Below are 16,957 nucleotides of genomic sequence, written 5' to 3' on the forward strand. Positions count from 1 at the left end.
TGATATTGAGAACTGTTATCCCCTGAAGTATGAAGTTCAAAAGCTTGTCAAAAGTGGTATGGTGTCCTTTGAGGACAAAGCGCCGAACGTCAAAGACAATGTGTTTCCTGCTCATGGCAACGCTTATGTGAACATGGTAGACAGTTGTCCTGGAAATTTTAGACTATTTGATATGGTCTGTATCTGTAGGTCATTGGTGGAGATACACAAAGATTTGTGCTTGGTGAGCCATTGTGAACATGACCATGATGGCTGTGTCATTTGTAGTGTAAACCCCCGTGGTTATGTAATTGTTGAAAGAGATATTCAAAGGTTGATGCATGAGAATGTTATCCAGGTTCCATAGTCAAGGTATATGGGAAATGACATGAATGCCATTGTGCCAGTGTTCAAAACCCCTGAGCGTGTAGTCATTCAATTTGATAGTAGCAATAAGAAAGAAAATAGATCGGTATCAATGTTGGTTATACGGTTAGTGAGCCATCTCCCCTACGCATCCGATAAAGCTGTGTCATACAAGTATAATGACACCATGATTGAGAAGGGTCAAAAGGTTCCTCTCCCAGTTGCAGATATGGTGGTGAGTATCGCAAATGTAGTGAAGGTGACCTGTAGTGGTCGTGTGTTTAATCCAGTTTTTCCTAAAGTTATGGAAAAGGTTTCCGTAGGGAAGAAGGTAGAGATTCCTGTAGTTGATCCGATTAGTGCTCCAACGTGTCAGTCTGGTGAATCTAGCAAGTTAAAGACAAATGATGATGATGAAGTTTTGTGTCTGATTGAGAGAAGCGAATTCAATGTTGTGGAGCAGTTGCTTCAAACGCCGTCCAAAATTTATGTGTTGTCATTGTTGATGAATTCCGAGGCACACAGAGAAGCCATGTAGAGGGTATTGGGACAAGTTTATGTGGAACATAATGTTATTGTAGATCAGTTTGACCACATTGTCGCAAAAATTACTTCCTATAATAATCTAAGCTTTTGTGATGAAGAACTTCCCGAGGAATGTAGGAATCACAATTTGGAGCTTCACATTTTAATGAATTGCAAGGAGGACGCTTTGTCCAACATGTTGGTTGATAATGTGTCATCATTGAATCTATTGCCGAAGTTAAATCTAGCAAGACTTTCCTATCAAGGCGCCCCGATGAGGTACAATGGCATAATTGTTAAAGCGTTTGATGGTTCTCGGAAAACCGTCATTAGAGAAGTTGACCTTCCAGTTAAGATAGGTCTGAGTTATTTTCAAATTACTTTTCATGTAATGGATATTCACCCAACCTACAGCTGCTTGTTGGGAAGGCCTTGGATCCATGAAGCTGGCGTTGTGACGTCTACTCTGCACCAAAAGCTGAAATTTGTGAAGAACGACAAGCATGTCATTGTGGGTGGAGAGAAAGCATTGTTGGTAATCCATTTGTCATCCTTTACTTATGTAGATGCTAAGGAAGAGGTTGGAACGTTGTTCCAAGCTTTGTTCGTTGCTGATGAATTGAAGAGGGTTGGGGCACCCATGTCTTCTCTGAAGGATGCAAAAGAGATAGTTTAGACTGGTAGCACCGACAAATGGGGTCGCATTATGGAGGGTTCATTCACAAGGATGATCAACACTCAGATGCCATTATCGAGGATAATGATGAAGACAAGGCTTGCGCCAACTTTGTAATGCACGACTAAACTTGCAACAATTTGGTTGCTATTGATGTTCCTGTTGTTATGCACCATTCGAAGTAATTTATTTCTTTTTTATTTTAAGAAAATCCTTCTCCTATGCCTAAGGGAGAAGTGAAACATTGTTGGGCATTTCCTTATTATCATCAATAAAATACAATTTTATTCATCGACATCTATGATATTTATTTTTACTTTTTGCTTTTCTAAAAATGGTAATCACAAAGAACATAAGTAAATAATGATCTTTCCATCTGCATAATATTTGTTTGCACTCCATTTCTCTAAACTCAAAATATCAAATCATTATGCAAGTTGGTTCTCAAACCCATTGAATATAATGATCCTACTCCCTCTCCAAACTTTGATTTCCATGTGTTTAAAGCTGAGGAAGAGAATGATGATGAAGAAGTATCTGATGAATTACCTGTTTTCTTGAGCACAAAGAAAAATCCACTCATCCGTTTGAAGAGCAGATTGAACTAGTCAACATGGGTTCTGATGATGATGTGAAGGAAGTCAAGATTGGTACTCAACTGTGTCCATAAGCTAAGAAGAGGTTGATTGATCTTCTTTGAGAGTATTCTGATGTGTTTGCTTGGTCCTATCAAGACATGTCGGGTTTGGATTCTGAGATTGTGGAGCATAGACTGCCTTTGAATCCAGAATGCCCACCGGTTAAGCAGAAGTTGAGAAGAACCCATCCTGATATGCTAGTAAAGATTAAGGAGGAAGTGTAAAAGCAGATTGATGCTAGTTTCCTTGTTACCTCCGAATATCTGCAGTGGATGGCAAATATTGTGCCTGTTCCTAAGAAGGATGGAAAAGTTTGCATGTGTGTTGGATATAGAGATTTGAATAAAGCCAGTTGTAAGACCCCAATTTTGTCCCTAAGATCCCTCATGGCATCATAACATTGCATTTGGCATTGCCTCAAGGATCATAAGCATCTTGGTTCCCCTTGCCTTTGGGTGGGACTCCTTGTGAGTGGTTTGAGATCACCAAGCATGTTTGAATTGTATATAATTGCTTTTCCTATTTTGTTTACGAACCAAAAGCACAAAAATATGTCACTAACATCTTTTGTTTGTAGCTTGAGCAATCACAAGGTCCAAAGCTTCTAGGAGGTCATTGGTACAAAGACATGGTCAAGAGGAGATGATGGAAAGCATGGTAATGGTTCCCAAAGCTGTCATCCATCAAATATGCCTCCCAAGTATCTCAATTCATCATTTTTGATCAAAGCAAGTCAAGGGGTTTGAGGTTTGTTCCCTAAGGAAACCCTAATTCATATGTGCACCACAATGCCTTGCTCTTGAAGCAACCTCATCCCATGATCAAATACAATCAATGGAAGTTCTTTAATTCATCATTTAATGCATATTTTAACTTATTTGAGTGTCCTCGATCATCAATTCATCAAGATATGGGTTGTGGACTTGAGAAGTTGGTCAGTCAATTCATCTGACTATTTTGAAATGCACTGATTTGAAGCTTGGAAGATCATCTCCCATTCCCAAATAAAAAGTGTTCTTAAGGACAATGTTAACAACTTTCATGTTCATCAAAAATTGATTTGAAGCTTGGAAGATCATCTCCCATTCCAATACATTATAGGTCATTTTGACTGAAACCCTAATTGTGGATCAACTTCCCAAGGACATAACGCATTCATTTTTTATGATCTTGAGGTGGGATCAAATGCATTGTAAAGCTTAAGATGTCTACTTAAAATGTTATGTTGAACAAAATTTCAAAATCTCAAAGGAAATACATGTGATAATGCAAGACACTATAGGTCCTTTTGGGTCAAATGCATTAAAAGGCAAAAAAGTCCAACTTCAAGTTCCCATAACTCTTTCATCAAAAATCCAAATGATGCAAAAATTTAAGTACATTTTGATTGTCTTGAAAATATCTACAACTTTGATGTTGGAGGTTTTTTCATTTGAGGCTTGCATCATCAAAACAGAAGGGCTTGAACATTGACCAAATTTGGAAACTTTGCATTGACATGTTTTGCACATCACACTTTAAACTCAAATTTCATAAATTTCCATACTCCAAATGGATTTTTTCCCAAAATAACAATTGTTCCTTACATCGAGACCTTTCTAACCATTACTCACATGATCATATTTGGATTTGGAAAATGGTATTTTCGAAGAGTTGAACATTTAGGCATAATTATGGAATGCACATGAAATCTTGATACACAAGCAATTGCCATTCAAACTACACGTCCAATTCAACTTGGTTTATGTTCAGCATGCATTTGCATCAGCTTTTGGGCTTTGCACGTGCCTGTACAGGCCCATGCATGAAGGATCCAAATTCTATGCACATGAGAATTCACCTTGCTTGCAGTTTGTTTTGCTATAAATAGAAGGGTTCAACTTCATTCAAAATCAACCTAAAGGCGCCTGAAACCTTGCTGAAGTGATTCCCCAACCTCACCAAAGAAGCAATTTCCATTTTTCTTCAAATTTTTCAGATCCAAAATTCAACTTCATCTGGTTGAATTCTTAGATCTAAAGCTTCTAAACCTTCATCATTCATCTCACTAATCTTCTGTTTTGGCAAAGCAAGCAAGGAATTGAGCTCAAGTTACCAGAATTCAAGCTTACTTTTCAACTGGTATTTCATTCGAATCTCATCATCCTTTGACCTATTGGCTTAGATCTTGTGTTGGCTGAAGTCCTCTCAATAGAGGCATCATGTTTATGCATTAAATTTTTGAAATCCATTGAGTTCAAGATGAACACCAGATTTTTCAACCTCTGATTTCTCACACCATGGAAATCTAAAGTGAAAATGGATGGTACAGGGATGATGTACATCATCCCAGCTTTCCAAAGATGTATAGATCGTGCATTTTCATTAAGGTTTGGATCTCTGCAACTCTGGCCGGAATTCTGAGGCTCACCGGAGAAGACGGTGGCTCCGGTGGCCATCCTAACTCCAGATCCATTCCTGGTCGTTTGATCTCTTTTCCAGATTTAATCAGGATCATTCATTGTTATGACTTTTTCTTAGTTTCCATGTGATTGCATTGACCGTGGACTATAATAGGCACGCGCCTCTGGATGCTTGGATCTGCCAGCTCAATTAATGAGCTCAGATCCAAGGGCTCTCGTTTTTTGCCATTTTTAATTTCTGGTTTTATTTTCTTTAATTCCATTTTATTTCAAAAATCAATATCTCTTTCATTTTTAATCCAAAAATTATGGGACCAATTGCATTAGTCTCCAAATAAATTCTAGTTTCTATTTCTGATTTTTAATATTTTTTATTTTGTAATTTGATATTTTTTGTGAATTTTCTCTTTTTCTGGTTATTTTAATTCATTTTAATTAGTTTTTGATATTCAAAAAATACAAAAATATTTTCCTAACCTATTTGAATGATGATGGATCTATGAAAAATATTCTCATCAATTTTTAAATTGATTTGAGATTTATTTGAGATTTTAGTTCAATTAGGTTATTTTTATTCATTTTTAATTGGTTAAAAATAGTTTCTGACTTTTAAAAATGCTGAAATTTTTTGTCAAACTTTGTTTGACCTTGTTGAACTTAAGATAAATAACTTGGACCTTTCAAGGTTGATTTGAAGTGATTTGGAAGTTTGACCTTTCCATTATTTTTAATTCAAGTTTATTTTAATATTAAAAATGCCAAAAATATTTTGCTTATTGTTTTGATCTCCAATCTTCATCTCATTTCTGATTGTTTGACTTTGACTTTCAATGTCATTTGGTCAATACATATGGATTGGTACATATTATTTCATCTTATGCATTTTGATCTTACCATTTCCTTATCCTTTCTTCATCTTCTTCTTCATCTTCTTCTTCCTTTTTCCTTTTGATCAATGAGTTGAAGGTTGATAAGTTAGCATTGATTAGGGAGACTTAATCTTCCTTGATTTAAATCTAATTCATCTTGATCAATTGATCAAGTGAATGGCTTTGCATTAAGGATAGGTTGTTTTCTAAATCATGCAAAAGGCTTAAACCAATACAAGATCAATTCTCTTCTCTTTTTGGCATGGCAAGTTATTGGGACTTGGTTAACTAATCAAGACTCCTAACTTATGTTGGTTGCCTACATTATTATTGACCGGCCTCAGATAGTTGTGACTTCTACATAAGTCCAATTACGATTGCTTAACATAGCGCTAAATTTGCCTTATGGAACACTAACTACTAACACTAACTATTGACGATTAACATTTACTTTATGCACTTTACTTTTATTGCAATTTACTATTCTTGCATATTATCCATTTGCTTTTCTCTTTGCTCACTTGAGCACATGTTTATGATAATGCCATTTGCCTTTTGCTCACTTGAGCACATAATTGTGTATATATTATTTTGCTTGTGTTTTGTTTTGATGGTTGAGAACCAAATGAAGAAATGGACTTAGTTTCTAGGACTTTCCCTATGCAAAGAATGGAGAATTGGACTTAGATTCTAGGACTTTCCTTATGCAAAATTGGAGTAAATGGACCTTAATGATGAAGATGGATTAGAAGGACCAAATCTCTAAACTAACTCTTGTCCATTCTTGTTTTACTTCATGGAACTTTTGATGTGTGTGCTTTTGTGCTAGGGATTCTATGAGCTCAATTGAAGGACCATTGCCATGTTCATCCAACGAGAAAGATACAAGATACATTGAGGATCTCTTAAGAGACTTGTTTGATTGCTTATGCTTTGTGATTGCTTATTCCAAAGGATGGGAGCTACTTGGATCATCAATATGATCTCAATGGAGGAACTCCATTGTGGTTTTATTTCTTTATCCCTCATCTTTTGCTTTCCTTAGGACTTAGCCCTTCTTCTTCTTCTCTCCATTCTAACCCAAGCCAAAACCTTTTGTGCAAACATTTAACCATTGTTTTTAAACATTAGAAACCTAAGCATTATGCTTTTGATTTTCAAACTTTCTTTTCATAACACTTATTTTGAATTGAACCTTTAAGTCAACTTTGACCATTTTTGTATATACTTCTAATTGGTAAATATAACCCATTCAAATTTCTTTTTGTGGTTCCAATGGCCACCTTCTTAATCAAATTTTCCATAACCTTTAGTTATTAGGTTTGAGTTATCTTCGTGGTAGATGTAATACTCACCTATATCCTTAGTGATGGACAATGAGTCTTCCATGCTTATTATAGGGTTAACCCCTCACTAGCAAGTTGAAGCTCTCCTCACATGGTGGATTTGTGGTTTGGTTGAGTTTTCTCCCTTTGATAACAAAAGACCTTAAGGCTTTTGGACCAATCAATTCACCAACTTGTTTTGAGATTTTTACCCCGAACTACGAGGTTTTGATCCTAATTTTTTTATAAGATGGTACGTAGGCAATGGGTTTATCCATCCAAACATAAAATGTAAATAACTTGTACATTCTCCTCTTATCTCTTCAATCATGTTTGCACAAACAAAATTTTCACAAAACAAACAACCTTCACAACAAGTATGAAAAGGGCTCCCTAGGAGTACCTAGGATGTTTTGGGTGCCTAACACCTTCCCATTGCATAACTAACTCCCTTACCCAGATCTCTGTTTCTTTTACTAGTTTTTGTTAAAACTATTAGGTTTTTGTTCGCTTTCTAACCATTCCCTTGGATAAATAGAAGTGCGGTGGCGACTCGACTTGTATGATTTATCTTGGATTTAGTCAATATCTCTAATTGTAACTAATACCCCGCTACAGAAAAGTGGCGACTCTGCTGGGGAATCATTTGCCTAGTGGGTTTTGCCAACTTTTCATGCTTGTTGTATTGTTTTGTCTTGTGACATATTTTTTGTGCAATTTGGGATTACTGTATTGTATGTAATGATTGAATTGCTTGATATTAATTCCTTGTATGCTTGGTGATCTTTGTGAGATGAGTTCTATACCCGGACTCGAGTGCACTTAGGATAGGAGAATGGCGTAGTCTTGTTGACTTGTGTGGAGTTATTCCTTAGCAAGTTGACCTACAAGTCCATTCACTTGGTGGAGGTCATGTTGGGATCAATAATGTCACACAAGTAAGTTGTGGTTAGACATTACTCTTTCCAATATAGACCTTAGAAGCCAAGGACCTTAGTTTACCAAGCCCATCTCGACCTATTTTTAGGATGTAGTGCGAAAGTCGTTCAAGTGTAAGATTTGATACGATTGTTACGCGATACTACACTCATAAGAGTCTCTCTTGAGAATATTTTTGGAATACGAGTAGTCGTTTCTCCGATAATATCCGAAAGATGGGATGATGACTATGGGAACCTCTTGTAGAACATGTTTGGCAGGTTTACACCCTAGTGCATTCCCTTTGGGGTGGTTCTTAACCTAAACTCCATGCTCGTGACTTGCAACAAACCCTTGAGTCATGGTTGATCCGTTCATGTATCCTTAATATCAATGGAACTTGGGTGTAGATAAGGTGTAAACCATAATCCACCAAAATGGATGATTGATATTAAGGATAACATGATCCATCCCATGACCTTTATTTGGCGTGCTTTGCTTGATCCTTGAGTGTGATTGTTGCATTCATGCATTTATGCACTCATTTGCATCCATACCATCAATAATGAAGAAAATTTTCAAGGAACTTAAGGGGTTTATTTGCAAAATTTTCAGACATGGAAAGACAAAGAAGGAATACAAAGAAGTACAGTTTCAGACAACCAGATTTGAAAGAGTTAAGGAATCTGACATCCTATGTATTAGATCCTTTGGGTTTCAAGGCTCGTTTTGGGAAGCTTCTTCCTCTTCTGAGTACTCAGGTGGATGAAGGGTTGATGAGTGTATTGGTGCAGTTTTATGATCCCTTGTACCGTTGCTTCACGTTTCTGGATTTTCAGCTTTTTCCTACACTTGAGGAGTATGCCTACCTTGTGGGTATACCTATTCTAGACCAGTTTCCGTTTAGTGGCTTAGAGGGTATTCCTATTTCTCAAGAGATAGCTGACATGTTGCACATAGATGAATCTCTGGTTGGTGCTAATATTACTACCAAAGGTGGAATTCAAGGTCTCCCTTCTGAGTTCCTCATTGCTCAAGCTACTGTATATGGGAAGGCCATGAGTGAGGATGCCTTTGAAGCCATATTTGTACTTCTAATCTATGGATTAGTATTGTTCCCCAACATCGACAAGTTTGTGGATTTGAACGCTATTAGGATCTTCTCTACTCTTAATCCCGTTCCGACTCTGTTGGGTGATACCTATTTCTCTTTGCATCTGAGGAATGCAAAAGGTGGTGGTGCCATTGTGTGCTGTTTGCCTCTGTTGTATAAGTGGTTTATTTCTCACTTACCGTAGACGGTCGCCTTCAAGGAGAATAAGGGATGTCTACGGTGGTCCACGAGACTCATGTCTCTCACTAATGATGATATCTCTTGGTACAACCGTGTGTATGATGGTGTGCAGATTATTGACTCTTGTGGTGAACTCTCCAATGTACCTCTTCTTGGTACATGTGGTGGGATTAACTACAACCCTGTTTTGGCACGTCGTCAGCTTGGGTTCCCCCAAAAGGATAAACCTAATAACATTCTGTTAGAGGGTGTATTCTTTTAGGAGGGTAAAGATCCCCAAGGCTTGAAGGGCAGAATGGTCCGCGCTTGGCCCAAGATTCATAGGAAAGGAAGGAAGGAGTTGGGTCCTAAGAATTGTGTTGCTATGGAGTCGTACACTGCTTGGGTTAGGAAGAGAGTGTCTGAGTATCTCATGCCTTACGAGTATCCGAGACCTACACCTTTCGTTATGGTTGGGCCTTCAACCCTCCCTAACCAAGGAGTAGAGGAGTCGAGAGACAAAGACCGATCACGTGCCTGGATCCATGAAAGGGAAGAGTTGCTTCAGCAGATCAAGGAGAAGGATGCTTTGATTGAGTTCCTCGAGCATCAAGTTATTGATGATCCTAATGATGCATGGAATTCTCTACGTCCTCAGTCTTCCAAGTCTTAGAAAAGGAAGTACGATCGACTCGCCAAGGAGAAAGCGGATATGGAGGCAACCTACGAGAGAGAGGTGAAGAGGCTTCGTGCATCTTATCTTCCTGTGTCCCGAGCTTTAGATGATTGTTTCTAGGGATCCATAGGATGATTATTTTAATTTTCTCTTGTATATGATTGGCAATGTTGTACTTCTTTCCTCTGATATTATCTGATGAGATATTTCCATATGTGATAAATGTTTAATATTTCCAAAATTTGCGAATAAAACCCTAGAGTTCCTTTGAAATAAAAAACAAATCATATGCACAAGCATTGCATGCATCATGTGCATAATCAGGTTTTGTTCCCGGCTTCGTGTCCTGTGGTCTAACTCTGTGTTCTTCATTTATTTTGAAGACAAGCTGACTCACCTGTACTACACCAGAGCCAACATTTCAAGACTGATGGATCATCTGGAACAAGAGAACCGCGAGCTAAAAGAAGAAGTGGCCAGATTAAGTGCCTTGATGGAATCATTCTTGGCTGCCCAGAGCCAGTCTTCTCTGACGCCTTCAACTCCTCCCCAGAGGACAGTCATCTCTGAGATTGTCTCCTCAACTGTGCCTGCAGCCAGTGCACACTTTGCTCCAACGGCCATGCCAACCGGATTCCCGTGGGGGATGCCTCCCAATTTCATGCCTGAGGGTCCTGCTCCCACCTTTGCTTCTATGCCGGCATCTAGCCCGGTCCTTGCTGTTCCTCCTTCTGTCGTACATACTATGCCCAGGGTAGATGACACCATCTATCATTCTGAGCCATCTGAAGGCCCAAATGTCTATGAGAAGATGGACGTTATGAATGATCAATTTCTTGAGCTTCGCAAGGAATTGAAAACTCTAAGAGGAAAAGATCTTTTCGGCAAGTCTGCTGCCGAACTGTGCTTGGTCCCCAATGTGAAGATCCCGGTGAAATTCAAGGTCCCTGACTTTGAAAAATACAAGGGAAATACTTGTCCTCTCAGCCACCTGGTCATGTATGCCAGGAAAATGTCGACTCAGACCGACAATGACCAATTTCTCATCCACTATTTTCAGGACAGTCTGTCCGGTGCCGCTCTGCGTTGGTATATGGGTTTAAATAGTGCGAACATCCGATCCTTCAACGACCTTGGCGAAGCCTTCGTCAAGCAGTACAAGTATAATATGGATATGGCTCCCGATAGGGATCAATTGAGAGCCATGTCCCAGAAGGACAAGGAAACATTCAAAGAATATGCCCAGAGGTGGCGAGAGTTAGCAGCACAGATTGTGCCCCCGCTGGAAGAGAAAGAGATGACCAAGATCTTTCTGAAGACCTTGAGTTCTTTTTATTATGAGCGGATGATCGCTAGCACTCCTTCTGACTTCACCGAGATGGTGAATATGGGGATGCGTCTAGAAGAACGGGTTAGAGAAGGACGTCTAACCAGAGAAGAAGGCTCTTCTGCCAAACGATATGGGGCGTTTGCGAAGAAGAAAGATGGAGAGGCACATGTTGTGACCTCCCATATGAAACCAAGAAGACCCTCTGTGAGGAGGAAGACTGTGCGTCCCGCCGGTAACCAGCATCAGGTGGCTCATATAGCACCTGTCTTCAGAGATAATCAACAGTATCAACAACATAATAGCAATCAGCAACCACATCCATAATATCAACAACAGCAACACCGACCGCAACAGCAGGCCTACCAGCCTCGAAACAGTAATCAAACCAACACAAGTTACGAGAGGAAAAGGGTCACCTTCGATCCTATTCCAATGATGTATGCAGAATTATATCCCTCTTTGATAGAGAGGAAGTTGATTACTCCGAGAGACCCACAGGTTATACCTACTAACCCCCAAGTGGTGGTATAAGCCTGAATTACATTGTGTCTACCATTCTGGTGCTCCCGGCCACGACGTGGAGAATTGTTACCCTTTGAAGACCAAGGTTCAAGACCTTGTGAGGTGTGGTATTCTGTGTTTTGAGGACGTAGGTCCTAATGTGAAGAAGAACCCATTGCCCGAGCATGGGAAATCTATCAACATGGTCCAGGGCTGCCCTGGCAAGTACAAAGTCAAGTATGTCAGTCATATTCGACAATCGCTGGTCGAGATGCATCGTTTACTATGTGATTATAGTCATTATGAGCATGACCATGATAGATGCCGAGTCTGTTCTATCAATCAAAGAGGTTGTCGCCCGGTGCGCAAAGATGTGCAGGAAATGTTGGATGAAGGAGTTATTGAAATCCTTAAGAACAGAAACGTTGATGAAGATGAGCCCGAAGTCAATGTGATTTCTCCAGTGTTTCGGATCCCCGAGCGTGTTGTCATCAAGTATGATGGTAGCAAGCAGAAGGCGTCTCCTACACTGATCATTAAGCCTGCCGGTCCAGTACCTTACTCTTCCGAAAAAGCAATTCCCTTTCGCTACAACGCTGTCGCTGTAGAAAATGGGAAAGAAGTGTCCTTACCATCCTCCTTTGTTGTTAACATTGCAGATGTTAGTGGGTTGACCCGCAGTGGTCGTGTGTTTTCAGCACCTCCAAAGCCCCAGGCTAATGCTGATTTTGTTGAACGCCCGATTGGGAATGCTGTGAGCACTCCGAATCCGGCACCTGTTGTTAAGCCCTCCTCTACATTGATAACTCCTGCTTCTGTTGGCCCGAGTGGCAATATGAAAGAAGACTGTGATGAGATGCTGAGGCTCATCAAGAGAAGTGAGTACAATGTTGTAGACCAGCTTCTACAAACGCCATCCAAAATATCGGTGTTATCACTGCTTTTGAATTCATAACCACACCGAGAGGCTCTGCAGAAAGTTTTGGATATGGCATATGTAGATCATGATGTCACAATAGAACAGTTCGATAGCATTGTTGCAAACATTACTGCTTGTAATAACTTGAGTTTCTGTGACTCTGATCTCCCTGAGGAGGGAAGGGACCACAACCTGGCATTACATATATCTATGGGTTGCAAAGACGACGCCATGTCTAATGTGCTGGTGGACACTGGGTCATCACTGAACGTATTGCCAAAAACCACTCTTTCGAAACCGTCATATCAAGGGCCTCCCAGGAGGCAGAGTGGAATTGTTGTGAAGGCTTTTGATGGGTCGCGTAAAACTGTGATTGGGGAAGTTGAGCCCCTAGTCAAAATCGGACCAAGTGATTTCCATATTACCTTCCAGGTTATCGACATCCACCCATCGTATAACTGTCTCTTAGGCAGACCATGGATTCACGAGGCAGGCGCCGTGACATTCACCCTACACCAAAAACTGAAGTTCGTGAAAAATAAGAAACTGGTGGTGGTAGGGGGAGAAAAGGCTCTCCTGGTCAGCCATTTGTCTTCCTTCTCATATATAGATGCTAAGGATGAAGTTGGAACCCCTTTCCAAGCTTTATCTATTGCCAAACCTATTGAGAAGAAAACTCCTTCATTCGCTTCCTATAAAGATGCAAAGTTGGCCATTGAGCGTGGCGCAACTGCTGGTTTAGGGAAATTGATCGAGCTAGAAGACAACAAGTCTCGGGCTGGCATAGGCTTTTTTTTCTGGGGTTTTCAACACCAAAGGGTTGTTCAAGAGTGGAGGGTTCATCCACACCAGTCAAGATGAAGAAGATGCTGCCATTTTGGAAGAAGATACAGAGGATTCTGGAAATTTCATCATCCCTGGAGGGGTCTGCAACAATTGGGTCGCTGTGGATATTCCTACAGTTATCCATAAGTAGAAGTAATGTTCATTGTGTTAAAAAACCCTTCTCCCATGCCAAAAGGAGGAGTGATGACATTGTTGGCGCATAAATACAATGATATTTTCATTCAATAAATTCATGTTAAATGTTTGTTTTTCCAATTATTTTCCATTTCTGCTTTTTGCATGAAATTGGTGATCACATAAAACCTAAAAAAATAAAATAAAATCAATCTTTTCATCTGCATAATGATTTGCCTTGTTTGAATTCTAAAGCTTTTCATATCCAAAATCATTATGCATGTTGATCAAACCCATTAAACATAATGATCCAACACCATCTCCCAATTTTGAGTTCCCTGTATTTGAGGCAGAAGAAGATGATGTTGAAGAGATTCCTGACGAGATTACCCGTCTACTTGAGCATGAAGAGAAGATCATTCAGCCGCATCTCGAGAATCTGGAAACAGTTAACTTGGGGTCTGAAGATTGTGTGCGAGAGGTGAAGATTGGGGCACTCCTGGAAGAGTCTGTTAAGAAGGGGTTGATTGAATTGCTACGAGAATACGTTGATATCTTTGCATGGTAATATGAAGACATGCCTGGTTTAGATACTGATATTATGCAACATTTCTTACCCTTGAAGCCTGAGTGCGTGCCTGTAAAGCAGAAGCTCAGAAGAACTCATCCTGATATGGCAGTGAAGATCAAAGAGGAGGTTCAGAAGCAAATTGATGCAGGGTTTCTGGTGACTTCTACATATCCTTAATGGGTGGCCAATATTGTGCCCGTTCCTAAGAAAGACGGAAAAGTCCGGATGTGTGTGGACTATAGAGACTTGAATAAAGCTAGTCTGAAAGATGATTTTCCACTACCACGCATTGATATGTTGGTAGATAATACAACTAAATTCAATGTCTTCTCATTTATGGATGGATTTTCCGGATATAACCAGATCAAGATGGCACCCGAGGATATGGAGAAGACAACATTCATCACACCTTGGGGAACATTCTGTTATCGAGTGATGCCCTTCGGTTTGAAGAACGCCAAAACCACGTACCAACGACCTATAACCACCTTGTTTCATGATATGATGCACAAGGAGATTGAGGTATATGTTGATGATATGATTGCTAAGTCAAGAACGGAAGTTGAACATGTAGAGCACTTGTTGAAGCTTTTTCAGCGTTTGAGGAAGTACAAGCTTCGTCTGAATCCCAACAAGTGTACATTTGGAGTCCGTTCTGGCAAGTTATTGGGCTTTATTGTCAGTGAAAGAGGTATTGAGGTTGATCCCGCAAAGGTCGAAGCAATACAAGAGATGCCTGCGCCCAAAACTGAGAAGCAAGTCCGAGGTTTTCTTGGCCGCTTGAATTATATTTCTAGATTCATATCCCACATGACTGCCACATGTGCACCGATATTCAAGCTCCTCCGGAAATATCAGTCCCATGATTGGACCGAGGATTGCCAGAAAGCTTTCGACAGTATTAAAGAGTATCTGTCTGAACCTCCGATCTTGTCTCCGCCCGTGGAAGGAAGACCTTTGATCATGTATCTGACTGTTCTTGAAGACTCGATGGGTTGTGTCCTGGGTCAGTAAGACGAGTCAGGGAAGAAAGAATATGCTATTTACTACCTAAGTAAGAAGTTCACTGATTGTGAGACTCGATACTCGATGCTTGAAAAGACATGCTGTGCTTTGGCTTGGGCTGCTAAGCGCTTACGCCAGTATATGATAAATCATACGACCTGGTTGATATCCAGAATGGATCCAATCAAGTATATCTTCGAGAAGCTTGCTTTAATAGGGAGGATTGCCCGTTGGCAGATGTTGTTATCTGAGTATGATATTGAGTATCGAGCTCAGAAGGCTGTTAAAGGTAGTATCTTGGCTGACCACTTGGGGCACCAGCCGATCAAGGATTATCAGTCAGTTCAGTATGACTTCCCTGATGAGGAGATTCTGTATTTGAAAATGAAAGATTGCGATGAGCCTACACTCGATAAAGGGCCAGAGCCTGGTTCCAGATGGAGTATGGTGTTTGATGGCGCTGCAAATCAGTATGGAAATGGTATTGGGGCAGTGATTATTACTCCTCAGGGCACACATATTCCTTTTACAGCAAGGCTAACTTTCAAATGCACGAATAATATGGCTGAGTATGAGGCCTGTATTATGGGATTGGAGGAATGCATTGATCTAAGGATCAAGCATCTTGATGTATATGGTGATTAGGCCCTCGTTGTTAATCAGATTAAGGGTGAATGGGAAACGAATCAGCCTGGTCTCATTCCATATAGGGATTATGCGAGGAGGATTTCAACGTTCTTTATTGAGGTTGACTTCCATCATATTCCTCGAGATGAGAATCGGATGGCAGATGCTCTTGCTACACTTGCTTCAATGATTGTGGTTAAATTTTGGAATGAAGTCCCCAATATCACTGTAATGCGCTTGGACAGACCAGCTCATGTGTTCGCAGTAGAAGAAGTGAAAGATGATAAGCCATGGTATTATGACGTCAAGTGTTTCCTTCAGAACCAGGTCTACCCTCCTGGGGCATCTGTGAAAGATAGGAAGACTTTGAGGAGATTATCAGGAAGTTTCTACCTCAATGGCGACGTGCTTTATAAGAGAAATTTTGACATGGTTCTGCTCAGATGCGTGGATAGACACGAAGCAGGCCTGTTAATGACTGAGGTCCATCAGGGTTCATTTGGTACTCATTCCAATGGACATGCCATGGCTAGAAAAATGGTGAGAGCAGGCTACTATTGGCTGATAATGGAGTCTGACTGCTGCAAATATGTGAAGAAATGCCATAAGTGTCAGATTTATGCGGATAAGATTCATATTCCCCTGACACTTTTGAATGTGATTTCGTCACCATGGCCTTTCTCCATGTGGGGAATTGACATGATTGGCATGATAGAGCCAAAAGCATCTAATGGACACAGATTTATTCTCGTAGCAATTGATTACTTCACCAAGTGGGTTGAAGCGACATCGTATGCAAACGTGACCAGGCAGGTGGTCGTGAAGTTTATCAAGAATCAACTCATATGCCGATATGGTGTGCCAGATAAGATCATTACTGATAATGGATCTAACCTGAACAACAAAATGATGAAAGAGCTGTGTAGTGAGTTCAAGATCGCGCATCATAATTCTTCTCCTTACAAACCCAAGATGAATGGGGCTGTTGAAGCTGCTAATAAGAATATCAAGAAAATTATCCAGAAGATGGTTGTCACGTACAAAGATTGGCATGAGATGTTGCCATTTGCCTTACATGGATATCGTACGTCTGTCCGTACTTCAACAGGGGCAACCCCTTTCTCCCTTGTTTATGGCATGGAGGCTGTACTCCCAGTAGAGGTGGAGATCCCATCAATGAGAGTCTTGATGGAAGCCAAGTTTACTGATGCTGAATGGGTTCAGAGTCGTTATGACCAGCTGAATTTGATAGAAGAGAAGAGATTGACCGCCATGTGCCACGGTCAGTTATATCAGCAGAGAATGAAGAAAGCTTTTGATAAGAAGGTCAAGCCTCGTGTGTTCCACGAAGGTGACCTTGTGCTCAAGAAAGTCTTGTCTTTCGCGCCCGATTCCAG

The sequence above is a fragment of the Lathyrus oleraceus genome, chromosome 6 (genome assembly GCF_024323335.1).
Source record: "Lathyrus oleraceus cultivar Zhongwan6 chromosome 6, CAAS_Psat_ZW6_1.0, whole genome shotgun sequence".
Lineage (NCBI taxonomy): Eukaryota > Viridiplantae > Streptophyta > Magnoliopsida > Fabales > Fabaceae > Lathyrus > Lathyrus oleraceus.